The sequence below is a fragment of the Malania oleifera genome, chromosome 4 (assembly GCF_029873635.1).
Source record: "Malania oleifera isolate guangnan ecotype guangnan chromosome 4, ASM2987363v1, whole genome shotgun sequence".
NCBI lineage: Eukaryota > Viridiplantae > Streptophyta > Magnoliopsida > Santalales > Ximeniaceae > Malania > Malania oleifera.
Genome location: NC_080420.1, coordinates 28,428,239 through 28,449,804, shown reverse-complemented (window position 1 = coordinate 28,449,804; position 21,566 = coordinate 28,428,239). Strand labels below are relative to the sequence as shown.

Here is a 21,566-nt window from a genome sequence, read left to right as displayed (position 1 = left end):
TAGGCAATTTGAGGGTAAAACAATAAAGGCAATTGCAAATAAAATAAATAATTTTATCAAAATATGATAATAATATTTTATAAATTTAATTAATAATAATTTTCCTATGCTGCATTGTACAGGTTTATGGATAGTCAATTGCAAAAATTGCTTTCCCTGAAAAAAAAAAAAAGATAAGGAAAATACATATACATATTTTTTGCATTTTAGAAGCAAAACTTTTCTAAATTATCACACGTTTTTATTTTTCTTGGGATTATTTTGAATTTTGAATTTTGAAAAAAAAAATGTTATGCAGTTAAGCAGAATTTTTATTTTGTTACGTTTAATGCGAATTTTGAAAATAAAAAATAAATTAAAATATTATAATTTTTTAAAATATAAATGTTTTTGACAAGGGCCTCATCATCTTTTTCCCTAGAACACGTATATTGCTCGAAAAGCAAACGAGCTCTTGGGACGAAGAACTTCCACCAGGTGATTCATCTGCGAAAGAGATCTACGAGCTGAAAACGGCAAGAAATTTCTTCCTTGATCGTAGCGAAACTTGTGTAGATTGAAAATCTTCGTTCTCTCAACTCGGGACCTTTCGTTCGCTCCAGCGACTGAGGGTTTTCCTTCTCTAATTTCTGGCCATCACGGCAGCGATTAGCCGTCGTAGGGTGCCACCTTCGTAGTTTTCCGTCGATGCTTCTCCTTCATCACTTTGTTTCTCCTCCATCTATTGGATATTTTCTTGCTGTGTTCCGGAAATGATGAAAATTTTAAAATATATTGGGTTTCTGTGTCAATTTCAAAATTTAAAATTCTGTTGTTGTTCTTTTGTGGGAAGGAATCGATGCTGTGTTTTTTATGCTTTTTTTGTGTCAATTATATAACAGAAAAATCATTTGATTTCTCTCACAATTCATGGCTTCATGTTCATTTGAATTACATAGTTCTATAATTATAGCTTACCAAATGTTTGTTGAAATGTGGCAATGGTATTTGGGTATCACAACATGCAATATCTTAAATCCATCTTAGGATTACACTACACAACATCATTCTATATAGATCACACATAGCATAAGATTATACTTTGTTTATTGAAATGGTGAATTATCAATATAAAAATAAAAACTTCAAATTATTTTTTTGAAGAAGATAAGAAGACCACAACATCATTCTATATAGATCACACATAGCATAAGATTAAACTTTGTTCGTTGAACTGGTGAATTACCAATTTAAAATAATAACTTTTGAAGAAGATAAGAAGAAATATATTAGTACAAGGGAATACAGGGTATGTTAGCAGAGGAATAAGAGAGAGATAAGAACAGTCAAAAAGAAGTTTGCAAGCTTCCTAATACATTCACTTTTACTCACCAAGCATCAGTAACAATCTTATTCAGTATGACTTAAGGAATCAGGATTGGTGGCAAAAGTTAGCGAGTTTCTAGCTCTCCAAATATGGTAATGCTGGTTGTTAGAGCAAGGTTGCTTACGGTTGCAGGTTTGCTATTACCCAAATCAGATAGTCTAAGAAGCTCCTCCTCCCAAGAGTAGATTGCATTGGTACCGTATAAGGTTAAGGAAGAAGTGGAAAACCTCTGGTAAATGGCTCCTGTCAAATTCCATTCAGGGAGAAGATGACTTCTGCCCTCATTGTGGTTATGGCAGAAAGGCATATTGGAGGATGACGTCCCCAGCCTGAGATTCTATCCTGGTTATTCAATCTGTTCCTAGTGGCAACCCAAGCAACAAAGAAAATCTTGGAACACAATCCTTGAACCAAACAGCTGAGTGCCAAACCATAATAGGGTTTTTGCTTCTAATCAAATTCCAGGCTGAATCAAAATTACACAATTTATTATGTGAAGCAGTCCACAAAACCTTTTCTTCTTTCAGAGGAAAAGAGAAGTTTAGGAAGTCTCTGATTTCAGCAACAGAAGCTGATAATCTTCTAGCCCAAGACCAAGAGCCATTTTTATACAACACTGCAAACTTTAGCATCAATAGACGCAGAGTAGTCACTGAAAATAATTTCAAAATTGCGTTTATTAGAAATTTATATTTTTATGATTTATAGTATTTGTATCTAAGAAAAGGCAATATGAGAGAATATCTGTGCTAAAATATAAAATATTTTGATTTTTGAAGGTTAAAATGGGGAAGACACATACACTAGGAGTTTTGTTATCAAATGATAAAATAATTCAGCACTCAATTCAGCACTCAAGTTCAGAGATTTGTTTCAAAACATGGTTCTACAATTCATAACTGCACTCAGTATTCAACACTTAATTTATCAAATGCAATCTTGAGCAAGTTTCTTCGTGAAGCAACCAATGAAAAGTCTAACTAAAATCTTGTTTCTTTTCTTTTTCTGATTGGTTTAGCTGCCCAGCAAGGCTGTATGATTTGCTTTTCTCAATTGTTACTTTTATTAGTTCTACAGTTCTTCTACTTGCTATTTAGACAAATTTTGTATTAAGTCGCATGATTATCAGTCCTTTTGTTAATAGGTAGTGACAATAATTATTGTATAGTCTTTTCTTACATTTTTGTTGCTATCTACTGAACTCTAGAGCCCTGTTTTCTTCAATCTGTTTATTTTACTATTGTTCCAATATAAATTTTGGGATTGGAGGTCGGAGAAGACCAAGCTTGGGGGTGTATTGAGTGGAACATCGGCGAGAACTTTGGTTGGACATGCAGCAAGTAATTTGGGATTAATTCCACATGAAACACTAGCATATTTGTATCAGAGTTTTTACTCCCACTGGCAGTTCCATTGTCGCCGTTTAGATCAGATTTGCATCAAGTGATACAGTCGACTGGGACACTTCTATTGGCTTTCTTGTGTGGATCAGGTTTTGCTTAATGACATTGACTTGTTTCATGTGTACAATTGTTTCTTACACTTTAGGTTAAATTTGGTCTCACAAATGGAAACTTGGCTGCCCTCAATGCTAAAATAATTGAGATACAATAGTAATGAGCTCTTTGCCCTCACTAATTGTTTGATTCTTAAATCATGTGGTCTTTTGAGTTATTCTCATCCTAGGAAAAAAAAAGCCACTAATGATTGCATTGCATTAGTTTTTGCAATTCTTGAAATTATAAACCTACGTATGTAGATACAAGTGAATCTTCTTGTTTGTTTTTTACCATTTTTTTGCAGTATCCATTAATTTACTCACATTAACTTCTGTGTCCTTGTTCCATTTGTGGACTAACTAACCAAAGGCTTAAGCTTACATGCTTTTTAGCCTATTGTAGTGGGTAAATTGGGTCTTTATTCATGGCCATGGCTATAGTTCTTCTATTGCACATTTTCACGGATTTTTCCCATTGTCCTAGATATGCCCACTTTGGTAATTGTGGCAGCATTTACTAATTTAAATATCCATACCATCTTTCTAGTTGCCATTATCATGAAATTTTTTTTTATTGTGGTGCGTTTTCATTCGTAAATTTGGTCTTTCTGAATGTCTTTTTGCGGCTTTTCTTTGTTATGAGGTAGGAGAGTTGCTAGTTGAGTTCTTTGATGTTGTGAAGTAGTGACTTGCCTAGAGAGCTACCACCTGCAAGACATTCAACATTCCATAAATCTCATTCCAAGTTCACAATTTCCTAACTTGTTATAGGATAAACTCAAAAGAGCATGCTAAATTGAATAGGCAGGTAGGAGAATTCCTTAACAATGACTTTGTGAGACATAGCCTCAATCCTTGCGTAGCACCAACTCTTCTAACTCTAAAAAAAGATGGATCTTGGAGGATGTGTGTGGATAGTGGAGCCATTAAACAAATCACCATCAAGTATAGGTTCCATATCGAAAATATGCTTGACATGCTAGCTGACTCAAGTTGGTACTCCAAGAGTGACTGACGCTGTGGGTATCACCAAATTGGAACTAGACCAAGAGATGAGTGGAAAATGACTTTTAAGACCAAGGATGGTTTATTTGAGTGGTTGGTCATGCCTTATGGATTCTCCAATGCCCCTAGAACTTATATAAGGGTTATGACACATGTTCTGCAACCATTCATAGGTAAGTTCCCGGTTGTCTACTTTGATGATATACTGATCTATAATAAAATTAGGGAGGAACACTTGATACAACTTTACGAGGTCTCTGTCACCTTGAGGGAAGCATAGTTGTTTGCCAATCTCAAGGAGTGTAGTTTCTTATAGTCTAGTGTGCTCTTTCTTGGTTTTGTGATCTCCATGCAAGGAATAGCCACTGATTTAGGAAAGGTTAGAGCCATTAGAGAGTGGCTTGAGCCTAGGACGATTATTGAGGTTCATAGTTTTCATGCCCTCACTACTTTCTATAGGCGATTCATAGGGCATTTGGCACCATCATGGCTTTTATCATTGAGTTTTTGAAGAAAGGAGAGTTTCATTGGATCCCATCGGCTGCTAGAGCTTTTAGAGAGGTCAAACAAAATATGATTGAAGCACCTGTACTTAGGCATTCAAACTTTCGTAGGGTATTTGATGTGGTTTGTGATGCCTTTGGGGTAGGTATAGGTGGGGCGTTGAGTAAGGAGGGACGTCCTTTATCATTTTTTAGTGAAAAAAATCTCAAATGATAAACAGAGATATAGCACATACGATAAAGAATTTTATGCCATAGTGAGATCTCTCCAACATAGGAGATACCACTTGTTACCCCAAGAGTTTGTACTCTTCTTTGACCACCTTGCTTTGTGATATCTAAGCTTACAGGAGAAGTTGAGTGCACAGCATGTTGGTTGGGTAGAGTTCCTTAATGAATACACTTTTGTTCTTAAGCATCATTCCATTGTAGAGAATAAAGTTGCTGATGGCCTTTGTAAGGTAGCAGTTATTCTTTATATCTTGAGAGCCGAGGTCATCGGGTTTGATCATTTGAAGGACGAGTACTCTACTTGTCCTAATTTTGGGCATATCTATTAGGAGGTGAGTGAGGGACACCATAGAGATTTTGTAGATTTCATCATCCGTGAGGTATACCTATTTAGTGGTACTAGGTTATGCATTTCCTGTACTTCTTTTAGGGATCTTTTAGTTTGGGAATTGCATGCCAAAGGGTTAGCTGGTCACCTAGAGAGGTATAAAACCATTGCCTTAGTTGAGGATAGGTTTTATTGGCCTTTCTTAAATAGGGATGTTGCTAAGATAGTGTCTTAGTGTCGTACCTGTCAGCTAGCCAAACCTAAGAGACACAACACTGGCCTTTCTACTTCTCTACCATTGTCACACATACCTTGGAGATACCTAAGTATGGATTTTGCTCTTGGACTTCCCAAAAGAGCTTGGGGACATGATTTTATATTTGTTGTTGTTGATCGATCCTATAAGATGGCACATTTCATCCCATGTGATAAGACTTCTGTTGCATCTCATGTGACTAAATTGTTCTTTAGGTAGGTTGTCAAATTGCATATGTTGCCAACCTCCATAGTGTCTAAGAGGGATGTCAAGTTTTTTAGCTGCTTTTAAGACACTGAAAAGGTCTGGGACACACTCTGAATTTGAAACCATAAAACAAACATGCAAGTTTCTTCAAAAGTTTGTTTTATTGCTTGGATTTTTTTTTGACATTAGAATTGTTAGATCGTGTATATGCCCTAGAACGTCATGCTACTTATTTTGAGTTTCTTAGCTTCTATTTTAAAATTGGCTTTACATTTGCAATAAAAAATTGAACTTGTTTGGATTACTCTGAGTACTTGTGTGTACAATGGAAGCTGAATTTGACTTAAAACTTGTACTTTTGCAGATTGTAGTAGGAAATAATATATAAAGTGACGGTCAAAATTTTGTGCTGGGGGTATTTATTTTAGTTGCTCTTTGTGATGTTAGTTGCAGTCATGAAATTAATAAGCATGTAAAATATGTAAATGAATCTTTAAATAATTTCTATGGATTTTACTTACATTGAAACAATTAGTTGCATTATAGCAAATCACTTATAAAAAGAAAGTTTGGAAACTTTTATGTTTTTTTTTTTAATATCTTATTTGTTCCTTTATTTATATCTTCTTTCTGATGAATGTCAACTGAAGATGTTGGTAATGCCTTTATTGTTTTGTTTTGTTTTATTTTTTTTTTAATTTATTTTAATTTATTTATTTTCTTGTATAAATGTTTAGCTGCTTATGAGGGTTTGCACCTTTACACTTGGAGTTTCATGCTATATGTTCCATGTGTTAAGCTAAAATGGAAACGGAGAAAATGAAAACGCCTTAAAGAGGATGAACTGCAGCCGTGTACCAATTTATTCCATCAAAAATACAATTATCATGTGTTAAAATAATTCATTAAATACCACGTGCTCATTATCCCATTAGAATGCAATAACTCTTTTCCTTCTATATTTATCTTATGTATCTATAAATAAGAACATTTGTATAGTGTGAAATGTGTAAGTGAAGTGTGCGAGTGAGGAGTGTGAGAGTGTTGAAGGCGAAAAAGAGAAAAGTGTGATGTAGGCTAATGAATATGATGGTTGCTTCCCTAGGGCTATTGCCTTCTATTGTTGTAGGCACGAATGTGGATTGGGAGCATGTTGATCTGTTTCTAGATGAGGTTGGCAATTGATTAAATATCCATGCATGATAACCACAATTTATATATCTCGAGTGTTTATCCTTGTTCCTAGTATAAACTGATTTGATAGAGCTCTTGTCCACCAGGAAGCAATTATAACTACTTTCATGAAGTTCCTAAAGAAAATTTGGGCAGGTGGTTCTCTCATTTTATATGGGGATAGGTACGTGCTATCCAACTACAACATTATTTTATTATCTCTGCATGTGATGATGTGCCACGCCAAGTTTGAGTACCTATACTCAAAGATTCTAGTGTATTTCTTACTTTCAAAATTTATCATTCTTCTAAATTATTTGTACTGAATAGATCTTGCTGGTTTGGTTATTGGCACCTTGGGGGGGGGAGGGGGGGTGGGTGGGGGGACGCTGGATTAGATGTTCATTAAATTTCCTTGTTCCTAGTATAAACTGATTTGATAGTACTCTTGTCCACCAGGAAGCAATTATAACTACTTTCATGAAGTTCCTAAAGAAAATTTGGGCAGGTGGTTCTCTCATTTTATATGGGGATAGGTACGTGCTATCCAATTACAACATTATTTTATTATCTCTGCATGTGATGATGTGCCACGCCAAGTTTGAGTACCTATACTCAAAGATTCTAGTGTATTTCTTACTTTCAAAATTTATCATTCTTCTAAATTATTTGTACTGAATAGATCTTGCTGGTTTGGTTATTGGCACCTTGGGGGGGGGGGGGGGGGGACGCTGGATTAGATGTTCATAAAATTTCCTTAATTGGAAACAATTATTAAGTAATTATTGTTAATGGTTATTTTGGTCATTTACATTATTAGTATGTGTTGCTATGTTAAGAAGTATGAGCTAGTAAGGATATTATGGTTATTGCTATGTACAATACATATATTAAAAATAGTGGGATAGATCTATCATTAAGGTTAGGTCTTTTAATTCACCAAATACTTCAACATGGTATCTCGACAAGGTCCAACCTAAATCCTATGCCTTATAGCCAAACCCTAAACCTCAAACTCACCACCTATATGGACCACTAGCTTATTTTCTGCCCTTCAATATCCTAAAAATGTACCTCAAGTTACCCTTGTTGATGGGTCCACTGCTATAGTTAAGGGGATAGGAACAATAAATCCTACTCCCTCAATTTTTTTTGGTACATTCCTAAATCGCCAATCAACCTTATGTCATTTAGTGAGCTTACCCAGTCGTTAAATTGTTTTTTAACCTTCTTTCCTGATTCAGTGGTTATTCAGGATCCAAAGACGAGAAATACAATTAGCACAGGATGCAAGACTAATGAACTTTACTAGAGTGGCTCTCTCTTCCCATTGCTCACACAGCTATTGCTACACTACTTCAAATCCATCGTTGCCTTGGTCATCCATCCGTGGATGAATTGAAATAGCTAGTTCCTACCTTGAGCTTTGTGTCCAATTGTGAGTGTGAGTCTTATCAATCGAGAAACATCATCTTGTTCCCTTTGCTTCTATGTCAATAAATGGCTAGTCCTTTTATGCCTACCCATTCTGATGTTTGGGGTCCTAGTCATCCTACGTCGAAATTAGGGTTTTAGTACTTTGTTACATTTGTCGAAAACTACTATAGGATGATTGGTTGTATTTAATGAAAGATCATTCTGAGTTGTTTAATATCTTTTTTGCCTTTTGTTCTCAAATAAAGACTCAATTTAAGATGCCAGTCAGGATTCTTCGTATTGATACTGTTAAGGAGTACTTCATTACCCAATTCACTACCTATATGACTAATTTTGCTATGATCCATTTGTCATATTATGCCCACACTCCACAACAATATGGAGTTACAAAGCTAAAAGATAACCATTTTCTTGAAGTCACTTGTACCCTATTGTATCAAATAAATGTCACTAAAATTTTTTGGAGTGATTCCATGCGCACTACTTGCCCTTTCATCAATAAAATGCCATTGTCTATCCTTTATGGTAAAATCCCATATCCAGTTATCTTCCTAATAGCGCCTTTGTTCTTCCTTCCTCCTTGTATATTTGGTCGTGTGTCCTTTGTTTGTTTGTTAACTCAAGGAATATAAAAATTGGAACCTTGTGCTATCAATGTATTTTTCTAGGGGTATTCCTATAGTCAAAAGGGATATCGATATTGTAGGGCTACTTTATATCAATTCTTTGTTTTTGTTGATGTCGCCTTTTTTTAGTCTACACTAGTAGATTCCTTAAGCTCGGTTGATCTTGATGACTGTCTTCCTTTGCCTTGCCTTCCAAATCCTCTACTATTTGTGCCTAATCCTCCTACATATTCATCTTGTTTTGAGACCTTGTCACTTGGATCATCTCAATTTGTAGGCATACACATAATGACTCAAGGGAGGAGAGCCTCCTCCAGCTTCTACTTCTCTGCCTCTAGTTCCCTTATGATGATCCTATTCCCCATGATGCTGATCCTCCTATAGCTTTTGGGAAGGGTAAATGCACTTGTACCCAACATCTAATCTCTAATTTCTTTCGCTATGATTTCTTGTCACCTTTGTACTTAGTTCTTTGTCTTTTGTTGCTCTTTCGAAATTTATTTTTGAAGCCCTATGCCACTCTATATAGAGGATTGCAATAGTTGAAGAAATGTGTGCATTACTTGATAATGATACTTGGGATTTGGTATCACTTCTTCTTGATAAGCTTGTTGCTTGGTGTACAGTGTAAAAGTCAATCCTAATTGTTCTATAGCTTATTTGAAGGTCCTCCTTGCTGCTAAAGGATATGCTCAGGTCTATTGTAATAACCCAAAGAATTAGAAGGGTTCTCGTCGACGAACACAGGGAATTCGTTGACGAGGATATAAGAGGAGCTTGTTGACGAGGACAGGTTTCGTCGACGAGAAGATACCGAGAGGGGGTTTACAGAGGTCTGAAATTTGTCGATGAGGAGAGAAGGTTCGTCGATGAACTTCTTAAAGGACTCGTCGACGAGATGACGTGTCTTGTCAACGAATATGGGGCTAAAAATAGTGAAAACCCAGATTTTTCAGCAGAAAATTGGCGCAAAACTTCCTTTCTCTCTCTCTCTCTCTCTCTAAATGTCTCTCTCTCCTTCTCTCTTCGATTCCGGGTCCGTTTCTCACCGGATTGAAGGCCTGAGGCCACCACGACGCTTCTGACTAAATTTTCTGCAAGTCTGCTGGAGCTGATCATTGGCGGAGTTAGTTTGGAATTTATCCCAAATTCAGGGTAAAGTGTTTTATTCAGAATATGCTTTCCATGCAGTTATAAGAAATATTGTATACAGAGAAATACTGATGTTTTGTTCTGGGGGATGTCGTTTTCAGGGTGTCGAGGGGATAACCCTGCGGGTGTAGGGTCAAATTATTGTAAGGGCTTTTCAGAAACTAGGTAAGGGAAGTATGCTATGTTAGGAGTTTTACAATATTAGCAGAGATTTTATATATACCAGTTTACTATCTAGCTTTTACAGAATAAGAATTTTCAATGCTTGTGTGGCCTGAGTAGATATTTTCTTGATATAGAACTTATATAGTTTTTTACAGCATATCTACTATACAGTATTTACAGATAAAGAATGATGTATATCACAGTATATTTTAGAACAACTTATTATAGAAACTTATCCGAATTAGTATACATATACAGAAGTTTATTTAGATTAGTATATTACAGTTTATTCAGAATCAGTACATTATAGTTTTTATACAGATCAGTTTATACAGTATTTACAGTATGTCATGCTTTCCTAAATGCCATAATAGTCAGAGTATACAGATAGAGTATACAGATAGATTATATAGACAGAATATACAGACATATAATATAGTATAACATCAAGATGCTACAAATATTCAGATATACAGTATTTACAGTACAGAATTATAGTGTTATGGTTATTTTGGAAACATGATGAAAATAGTAAAAAAATATATATGTATATATATAGTATCAAATTCCTGTGAAAATATTACAGACAAATACATGTATAGAATATAGATACAAAATATAGAGCACGGTACCGTTGCTAATACAGATAGAGTGCAACCACATATCTCAGATAGTGTGTGGGTACTGTCAAACTATGCTCGGAGAGGATGTAGCTCTCCAGTTTGCTGGGTAGAGGGGGGCTAGTTTGACGAGGTAGCAGCCAGTCCCGAGCCTAGGAGTGGATGCAGTTTGGCCGGACTGAGGTAGAGTAGAGTATAGTGACTCATCTGGAGGGTTGACCAGATTAAGTCCCACCTACGGTCCGCGTAACCCTGTGTCACGAGCTAAGCTTGTTCAGGGCATTATGCTTGCCTGTGACCGCTTATTTCGTGTGCTTAGGATGAGTTTCCATCATGTAAATACTAGTGTAGGGTTAATTTCTGCTAGTAGAGTCTTTATAAGCCAAATAAGGCTGTATGACTCCTCGGTCACTTTGATGTTTCCTAGTGCCAGGATGATAATTACATAAAAACCTCTTTAGGGGAGAGTGAGTGTTCATCAGTCATTGTAAAACTCACTAGCAATTGTCAACGTGCTTAGCCTACTTGCCTCCCTCGCTAAGTACAAGATGTCAACAGAGGATTTGTTAATGAATTACGTTTGCTTCAATGTTTACTGCTTGGTTGCCACGACTTTCATGAATTGATTACTATTTCCGCTGCTATCTGAATGAATGTTAATGAAAGTGCTTTGTGGATGAATGTTGGTAAACGATAGGCTGGCTGTTAAGCAAGAGTGCTTTAGCTAGTGCTGCACGACCCTTCACAACTATGTGAAAATAGTCTGACCGTGACACCCTGTCATGAGAGGTTAAATCATGACATAAGAGTTCTAGGGATAAAACACAGTTATGTATATGTATGCAGTTTTACAATACTTGATAAGCATAGTATGATATTAGCAGTATGAAAAGTAGAAAATTCAGATGATACAGTTATGTTTTAAACTGCGAAAAATGTAAGATATGCTTTACAAATTTATTTTTTATTACAATTTAGATGTTATTTAAAGTATATGTAACTTAGTCGCCATGCACTAGCAATAGCATATTTTCACTTACCGAGTTTCGACTCACCATATTATTCCAATATTTTTCAGGTGAGCTAGTTAGACGAGCAGCTTAGGTTCGCGGATAGAGATTTCTTGGTTACCCTAGTTACAGGATAAGATGGTGTAAAATTTTGTATTTTTGGGGTAGATATTACTGGAGAGAGATGTATTATATGACTATAGTTTGGAAATACAAATTTCTGGTATTGTATGATATATATGGATGTATAGTATATGTTTCCGCTGCGTAGGTATGATTTTTGTATACAGGATTACCCCGATGCCTTCTGAGGCCCGATTTTCATAGCAAGGAGTATCAGAACAATTCATATGTAAAAAAAGAAAAAAGAAAAAAATGATATAAATTTTGAGGTCATGACATCTATGGTTTGGATTGTTTTGACACATTCTCTCCGGTCGCTAAGCTTTCCATAGTACATTTGTTCAACTCCTTATCCACTACTTGTCATTGGTCTCTACATTAGTTAGATGGGAAGAATGTTTCCTTGCAAGGTGATTTTAGGAGAAGGTCTATATGGAGCAACCAGATGGGTTTGTTGCTCAAAGAGAGTTAGGCTCAGTGTGTCGGCTCAAGAAATCATTATATGATTTTAAAAAGTCTTTAGTGCATGGTTTTGTTGATTTAGTGTTGTAGTACTTGAGTTTGGTGCTCAACAATGTGCAGTAGATCACTCTGTATTTTATCGTCATACTCCATCCGATAGTTTTTTTTTTCCTTATTGTGTATGCGGATAATGACTTTTTGAGTCCGATCTCTGTTTTGATACTGACAAACACAAGTGTCTCTTATTTGTGTGTTTTGAGTGCTGAACATGTATAATTCAGGTCACATATAAGATCATGAGAACATAGAAGCCAAGACTAAAAGCTCAAAACTAGCATATTCCATAATGTCAAAGAGTAGAGGAGAAGAAGAAGATAGAAGACATTTGAGTTTAATTGTATTGCATTAATTTTTTATATCTTTGGTCTGTAATAAATGCATACATCTTGCATGATATGACTTAATGCTCAGATAGGCCTTAGACTAACCATAGGAAACGAAAGGCCATAGACAGACCTTGGATTTTTGGGCTTAATCAAAAAGCCTCGGCAATTGAATGACAATAGAAATCATGACCTTTACACTTGAATGCCACATGTTTTTTCACCAGGGTTGAAATTGCACAAAAGACCAAACATGACATAAAGGTCCTTTTTGTGATGTTTCGGCTGGTCGAACCTTGGCAATATAAAATGTCTTTGTCGACCAAATTGGCTGGAGGTCAACAGTTGACCATGCCTCGGGCGACCGAACCCAAATGAACGTAGCTTCCACGGTCGACCGAACCTTGGTCACTGGCTTTTCCACTGTTCCTAGGCGATCAAACTTGTAGTTCAAAAAGGTCTCAGGAGACCGAACCATATGATTCGGCAAACCGAACCTGACGACGAGCAACCAAACCTCGAAGGTTTGGATTTTCGCCTTGCTTGCTCTATCGGCCACTGCCTTCGGCAAATCGAACCTGAATTTCAATTCAAATTCTCTGAGTTTGTTCGGTCGACTGACCCTAAGGGTTAGCAAACAGAACCTTTTAGGTTGCCAATTTTTTAGTGGGGTAATTAGGGTTAAAATTCAATTAAAACATTTCCAAAATTCCTAATTTGTCCCCAATGGTCATATTTTGTTGAAAAACTTTAAATACCCCCCTATGTGCTTTGATTGACAACTTTGATTAGCAAATATTTTCTCTCAAATATTTTTATCCTCTTATTAATCAAAGTTTCCTCAACTTATTTTTTATTGCAAAAACTATTTCTTGGGGCAAATCTTTTACTCTCCAAAACTCTCTTTCATTTATTTGTAAATCATTTTTACAAGAGAGTAATTTTTAAAAGCATTTTATTTTTCATTCAAGGCATTAACTTTCTCATTTCCTTTTCACTTTGAAAATTATTTTGGGAGTTTGTTTTGATATTTTTCCATATATTTCCATGGTAAATATTATATTGGAAAAATACATTCTTGCTTTGATTTGCGCATTGAATATCAAATGTTTGTAATTTTTTTTTGTGCAAAATCATTTTTAGAAAAACGCTCTTACTCTATTGAGTATAACTCATATCATATTAAAGTGCATGTTATAGAGCTTTCATGTTATATATCTCAGTTTAGTTGTAGAAGCATTTTTATATGTACAAAAATATTTTTAATGTATCAGTTGGATTTAGTGCGGAATTGAACTGGGGAGTCTCAGCTTCGTAAGTGAGACTAGTTGGTTTAGGTTGAAATTTGAACTGGGAAGTTTCCACCCCATAAGGGAGACCAGTTGGGCTCAGCCTGGAATTTGAGTTGGGGTTTACCTTGCCTCGTAAGGAAAGGTTGTAGCAGCTTCTGCTCCGCCCGTATAAGTGAGTAGGGATAGTGGAATTCTTGGGGGGTATGCCCAAGGTAGGGACGTAGGCTGGTTTGGTCTGAACCTCAATAACAAATATTGTGTCGATCTCTTTCTATCTCATTTAATTACTGTACTTTAATTTTCGCACGTGTATGTTTGTTTATTCATAGTTCTAATTATTTGCATGCACACCTTTATTTAAATGAGATATGATGTACATGTATGCTCACACTTATAGCTTAATCATTTTACATACATGACTATAATTAAAATGTGATATGATATGTGGTGAATCGGCGAAACGTTTAAATTAGTCGAAAAGTTTAAAACCCAACTCACCCCCCCTCTTGGGATCACACCAATTCCAACAGCGGATGATATTGTGTTTACTGGAGGTGATGATTAAGGCATCCAGGTTCTAAAACTTTTCCTATAAACTAAATTCCAGACCAAGGACTTGGGACCATTGAAGTACTTCTTGGGTATAGAAGTATTGAGATATTGTATGAGAATAGTCTTGTTAGAGAGAAAGTATGTTCTCGATATTTCATATGAGATTGGGTTGCTGGGATCCAAACCCATTGATATACCCATGGATCCCAATTCCCAATGATAAGTTAGTGCTAGATATGATTGATTTATTACCTAACCCAAGATGAAATCGGAGGCTTGTTGAAAATTTGAATTATCTCACAGTCACTTGACCCTTCGCAACAAGTGTTGTGAGCCATTTTATTGATTCTTCATGGGATGTAGTAATTATCTCAAAGGCACACTTAGGGAGGTCTCTTATATTAGGATCAGGGTCACGCTCTCATATTCAAGGATATATAAATGCCGATTGGGTTGGGTCACCATCTGATAGAAGATCCACAGTCAGGTATTGTATCTTTGTTGGTGGTAATTTGGTTTCTTGGAAAAGTAAGAAACAAATTATGGTGGCCAGTCAAGTGCTGAGTTAGAGTATAGGGTTATTGCAAATTAATTAATGACTCCTAATGTGTTGCCTATATTGGAGCGATCAATTGATTAATATTAGCCTCATGAAGACATTTATAAGACAACAGAATGCCCCAACAGTTATATACTTCTCATATTGGGAACCTAATACACTCTTTCCCTATGTGTTGGAGGTATGTAAGGTTGGAAACACGTTTTCACAAAATTTCTATTTTATTTAAATCTTAGCAACTACATTTTGCTAACGCGTTCTTATATTTATTTAGCCTGCTATAGCTGCTTTTGGGAATAATATATTGGCTGCTTGGTCCCTTACTTCCTCTATTCCATTTAACTTTAGCTTTCTATCTGGAACTTTAATGACTTGTCCTTTGTATCAAGCATCCTTGCGCTTTTGAAAGTTATTTATCCAACTTGGATTAATGTATTTTGCAACTAATTAATGATCTCTCTCTCTCTCTCTCAGCCTTGCCAGGGGATGTGTATGGTTAAAGGTCTGGCTGATGGATTTCCCTAAAAGTTGGCTGTCCATTTGAGTATGGTGGTGGTCATGTCAACCCTAAGAAACTATGGATCCTGATCTTATAATTAACTCAAGCCTTCTTGATCATTGGTTTTCTTTGTTCTCTGGGCTATAATGAAAATGAAATAAGCCCTATGACCAGCTATCGCACCTTATGCAATGACCAAAGTGCCAATTTTCTACTAAATTTCAATCTACCGTGTATTTCAATTACTTGAGTTAAAGAATACTACAACAATATCAAGAATAAGTAGTGATTAAATTTTATCTCTTCAACGGCTACTTCAATTCTTGTAACTCTTTTTTTTTATTTTTTTGGACACTAGACTCGTTGATAAGTCAATATGAAGTTTTATAGAATTTTATTTGATATTTATTGACTTTGTAATTTTATAAAATATATCATCTCATCTAAAAATCAGATTTCTTGTCATATCATTGATTGTTTAGCTCCAACCTTAATCACATAGAGCCAAAACCTCTCCAACGTCTAGTGGACAATTTTGGCTATAAAATGAGTCCAATTTCAAAGAAGAAGCATAAGAGAAACCAATACTAAGGAAGTTTTTATGATGGTATGCCTTTAGGAATCTTTGGTACTCTCAACTTTATGATTGGTGGTCGTACATTCTCCTTTATATTTTCTATGTGATTGAGAGTTTTGTTTTTGCTTAAGAGATCACTTTCTTGTAAAAGTTATTTTCATTAGTATTTTCTCTATTCAAGCTACAAGTCTCATTTTTGAGAGAGTTTAAGTTGTAAGCTTGAGTTGTGGCATCAATCTACTTAGAGATACTAAGCCACATATCATTTGTAATTTCTCATTATTGTTAGTGTTGTTTGATTCATGGTGAAGGCTAATTTTGTATTCTAACCCCGATGAAAGATTAGATCTTGTAATGTGCTCGTCTTGGTTGAAAGGTAAGAAATTTACTAGTAAAACCTCAGCTTGGATTCTGTTGAGAGAGTGGATGTAGGTGCTCTTGAAAGAGGCCGAACCACTATAAAAGAGTTTGAGCATTTCTCTCCCTTCTCTTTTACATTACTTATTATTTGATTTAATTAATTTCTTAACTGTGTTTGTGCATGTTTCATACATTATCTTAAGTTATTGAAGCATATAAAGTGAGTTGTGAGTGAACATAAACTTATTCTTATCTAAGCTTCTGCTATGCATTCACTAGAATATGTGTATTAGACTATTACTCACCAAGAGTTTGATAAAAGGAGTTAATTTCATATAAAATTAAAAAAAGACCTAATTCACCCCCTCGTGGGTTTCTAAGGGGACCAACAATTGGTTTCAAAGGTAAGCTCTAGATCTTGACCTTAACAAGTCTTTAGGGAAAGATCACATATCCATGCAAACCTCAATTAGCATGATTATGCCTGAGGGAAAATCCCCCACTAGACCACCATTGTTCAATGGCACATATTACAACTTTTCAAAAATTAGGATGAGAATTTTCATTCAAGCAAATGGTTATGATATGTGGAATGTCATAAAAAAGGGACCACATTCCTATGAAAAAGGTAGAAAATACTAGTGTATCCAAGTTGAAAAATGAGTGGGATGATAATGATCTCAAACTACTCCAAGTAAATGCTAGAGCAATGAACATTCTCATTGTGCTTTAGATACTAATGAGTTTAATAAAATGTCCTTATGTAGTTCTGCTAAAGAAATATGCAATAAATTGGAAGTCACATATGAAGGCATAAACCAAGTTAAGGAAACTAAAATTTGCATGCTTGTACATGAATCTGAAATGTTTAAAATGCAAAGTGATGAAAATGTTTCTCAAATGTTTACTCATTTTACTAACATTATTAACAATTTGAAGTTCTTTGGAAGAAAATACTCAAACACCGATTTGTAAATAAAGTTATAATGTCTACCAAAGAGGTGGGATTTTCAGAGAAAGGAGATAGACTTAAAGAATCAAGTCAAAAGGAAGTTATATGCTATGAATGCAAGAAGCTCGAATACATTAAGTTGGATTTTCACTCCTAAGCAAATACAAGATAGACAATAAGAAAGAGAAAAAGGCAATGGAAGCAATCACTTGGGATTGAGTGAAGATAGTAGCTTGGAAGATGAATCAAGAAATGAGCACAAGGTCAATCTATTCCTAATGACATTCCAAGATAATGAGATTCTATCTACTTCCACTTGTTTATCTTGTGCAAAATTATCAAATGTATGTGATGATCCAAAAGTTGAATTTAAGAATTTATAAGAAATTTGTAAAGAAACAAAAAAGAAGCTTTCCAAGATTACTCTAGAAAATGAAATTTTACAAAAGAAAAGTGAAAGCTTGTTAAAAGAAAAAGATGATTTGATTAAAGAAAATAGTTCTTTGAAAACACAAGTTGCTTCATGTTCTAACAATGAATCATATGATGCATTGACAGAAAGGGTGGATGACCTTACAAATGCATTAGCAAGTTTAGCCAAGAAAAAGAAAATTTAGATAAAATTTTGGCAACACAAAGATATTGTTTTGGTAAAATTAGAATAGGCTATAAGGTTGGCCAAGGCCAAAAGATTTATAAAAACTACTTTGTTAAAAGGTTCTCATGAGCATAACCCTCTTGTAACATTTTACAATTGTGGAGCAAAAGGACCCTACGCAAATGATTATTCTATAAAGAAAAAATTACTTATAGGACCAAAAAGAGTTTTGTTGCTTAAAAATTATAAATTATATATATGGAAAGTGCAATATTGCTACTATTTGGGTTCCAAAAGGAACATATGCTAACATTCTAGAACCCAAGAAAGTGTGGCTACCAAAGAACAAAACTTGACTTTACTTTTGTAGGTACATTGCCTTAAGAGTACCAAGAAGAGCAGCAAGGGGTTTTTGGATTGTGGATACTCAAGGCACATGACGGGTGACTACAGCGTATTTCACTCGATCAACATGATAGATGGCAGACATGTAACCTTCGGAGACAATGTTAAGGGAAAGATCATATGCATTGGAGAAGTTGGTATTTCTAACACTCTTTATAAATAATATCTTATATGTTGATAGTTTGAAGCAAAATTTACTTAGCATTAGTCAATGTTATGATAACGGTTATAAAGTAGATTTTCAAAACAATGCTTGTAAAGTTTTTTATCAAAATAATAATTTAATTTTTGTTTCTCTTAGATGTGATAATGGTTATACCATTGATTTTGATGACTTCATTGGCCAAAATGTAAAGTGCTTGAGTGCCTTTAATGAGGATTCATGGTTATGACATAGAAGACTTGGTCATTATAGCATGAATATCAAAACTTTCTAGGAAAAATCTTATAAGTGATCATCCCAAAATCAAGTTTTCTAAGGATAAAATGTGTGACCCTTGCCAATTTGGGGGGGTGGGGGAAAAAAAAAGAAAATATTTTCTCAATCCAATAATGTGGTTTCAACGTCTAGACCATTGCAACTTATTCATTTGGACTTACTTGGCCCTTCACAAATAGCCTCACTTGGTGAAAAATACTATATATTTGCAATTATTGGCTACTTTTCAAGGTTCACATGGATATTATTTTTGGCACATAAGAATGAGGCTTGTTCACAATTTGAAATTATTTGTAAAAGAGTTCAAAATGAAAGAGGCTATCTGATTTTGAAAATTAGAAGTGATCACAGTGGATAATTTGAAAATCATGATTTTGAGAGTCTTTGCAATAATTATGGGTATGAATATAACTTTTTGACACCTAGAACCCCATACAAAAATAGAGTTGTTGAAAGGAGAAATATGACCTTACAAGAAATGGTTAGAACTATGCTTAATGAATACAAGCTTTCTAAGTATTTTTGGTGTGAAGTAGTTAATATAACTTGTTCTATTCTAAATCTAGAAAACATATTTTGTACTTTGGTATGCAAGAAAACCCAAAATTGTACATTTTAAAGGTTTTTGGTTGTAAATGTTTTATCTTGAATACTAAGGATAATTTGAGCAAATTTGATGCAAAAGCGGATGAAGGTATATTTTTGGGTTATGCCACAACTAGTAAAGCTTATAGAGTCTACAACAAGAGATCCAGTGTGGCAGAATAATCAATGCATGTTACTTTTGATTAACATGATCTATTTAAGAAACAAAAGCCATAAGATAATGAAAATGAGGAAATTGAAGGAAATCTATAAAATTTGAGGATTTGTGATACCCAAACAGATAGTGAAAATCCCCCTAACAAGGATGAGACTCCACATAGTAACCTTCCAAGATCTTGGAAATGCATGTATAGCCATCCCGCTTAACAAATTACAAAAAAAGTGATTGTAGAAATGTGTGCGAGCATTTGACATTTATCTCACAAATAGAGCCCAAAAATATTAATGATGCTATTAAGGATGAAAGTTGGGTTTTGGTTGTGCAAGAAGAACTAAATCAATTTCAAAGAAACAAAGTTTGGGAATTAGTACCAAGACCTAATGATTATCTGGTTATTAGAATCAAATGGGTATTTAGGAATAAACTTGATGAAATTGAAAACATAGTTAGAATAAGCGAGATTAGTGGTTCAAGGTTATAATCAAGAAGAAGGTATTGATTATGAAGAAACATTTGCTGTCGTAGCTAGACTTGAGGCAATTAGGATGCTTTTGGCATTTGCATCCCACGTGGACTTTAAAATATTTCAAATAAATGTCAAAAGTGTATTTTAAATGGTTATATTGTTGAATAAGTCTATGTTGAACAATCATTGAGTTTTGAAAATGAAAAATTTTGAAAGTCATTTTTTTTTTTTTTTAACTTTCAAAAGTGTTATATGGTTTGAAACAAGCTCCTAGAACTTGATATAATAGACTTTCAAAATTTTAACTAGAAAAAAAAGATTTTCTATTAGAAAAATTTATAATACTTTGTTTATAAGAAAAGAAAGCAATGAATTACTTATTGTTCAAATTTATATTAATGATATCATTTTTGGTACAACAAATGGGTCCATGTGTGAAGATTTTGCCAAATGCATGTAAAGTGAATTTGAGATGAGTATGATGGGTGAGTTAAATTTCTTTCTTGGACTTCAAATCAAACAACTAAAAGAAGGGTTTGTGATTGAAAAAAAAAAAAATACACTAATGAACTATTAAAGCGTTTTAGGATGAAAAACTAAAAAATATTTAAGACCCCTATGAGTACCTCAACCAAACTTGATGAGGATTTGGGTGGACAATCTGTGGATATCAAGCAATATAGAGTTATGATAGGAAGTTTGTTATACTTAATTTCTATCCATCCCGACATCATGTTTAGTTTTTACATGTGTAATATGTTTTAAGCAAATCCCAAGGAATCTCATTTGCAAGTCGTTAAGAGAATCCTTAAGTACCTAAAGGAAACTATAAACCTTGGATTATTCTACGCTAAGGGCACCTCCTTTGAGGCTTACTAGTTATTTGGATGCTGATTTTAGAGGATGCAAATTGGATAGAAAGAGTATTAGTGGAACATGTCACCTTCTTGGAAAATCTCTTGTTTAATGGGTTAGCAAGAAACAAAATTTGGTGGCCTTGTAGATGATTGAAGTGGAGTACATAGCAGTTGGTAGTTGTTGTGCTTAAGTGATATGGATGAAACACACTTTGGAGGACTATGGTCTTAAGTTTAGAAAAGTTTCAATTAAATGTGACAATACTAGTGCCATCAATCTTTAAAGAGTCCTATTCAAAACTCAACAACAAAACATATCAACATTCGTCATCATTTCTTACGAGATTGTGTTCAAAAAGGTGATATTATATTAGAATTTATTAGGACCAAAGATAAGTTAATCAAAGTAAAAATTATAATTATTTCTTTGCACATCATGATTCTTTATATATAAGGGGGATATTACATTAAGGGCGAGCTTGTATATTTGCATATTTTGAGGGGGAGGTTCAAAATGTAAATCTTCTCGTTATATATATATATATATATATATATATATATATATATATATATATATATATATATATTAAGTACACTAGAAATGCAATTTTAAGGAGATATTATGTCAAATTTTCTTTAAATTCTTTATTGTTTATCTTCTTTTTGATAATGAAAAGGGCGCAGGCCGGGGGGGGGGGG

General features: G+C 34.5%; 1 long non-coding RNA gene across 2 annotated transcripts; it reads left to right on the top strand.

Moving 5' to 3' along the window:
- Window positions 1-407: 407 nt before the first annotated feature.
- On the top strand, window positions 408-15,851 carry LOC131154325 (uncharacterized). Of its 2 annotated transcripts, XR_009136422.1 has the most exons (5): window positions 408-657; window positions 2,636-2,858; window positions 6,675-6,751; window positions 7,027-7,103; window positions 15,423-15,851. It is a non-coding gene; the product is annotated as an uncharacterized LOC131154325 (long non-coding RNA). The 2 variants fall into 2 exon arrangements; XR_009136421.1 differs by having other exon boundaries at window positions 426-657; window positions 2,636-6,751.
- The last annotated feature ends 5,715 nt before the right edge of the window (window positions 15,852-21,566 follow it).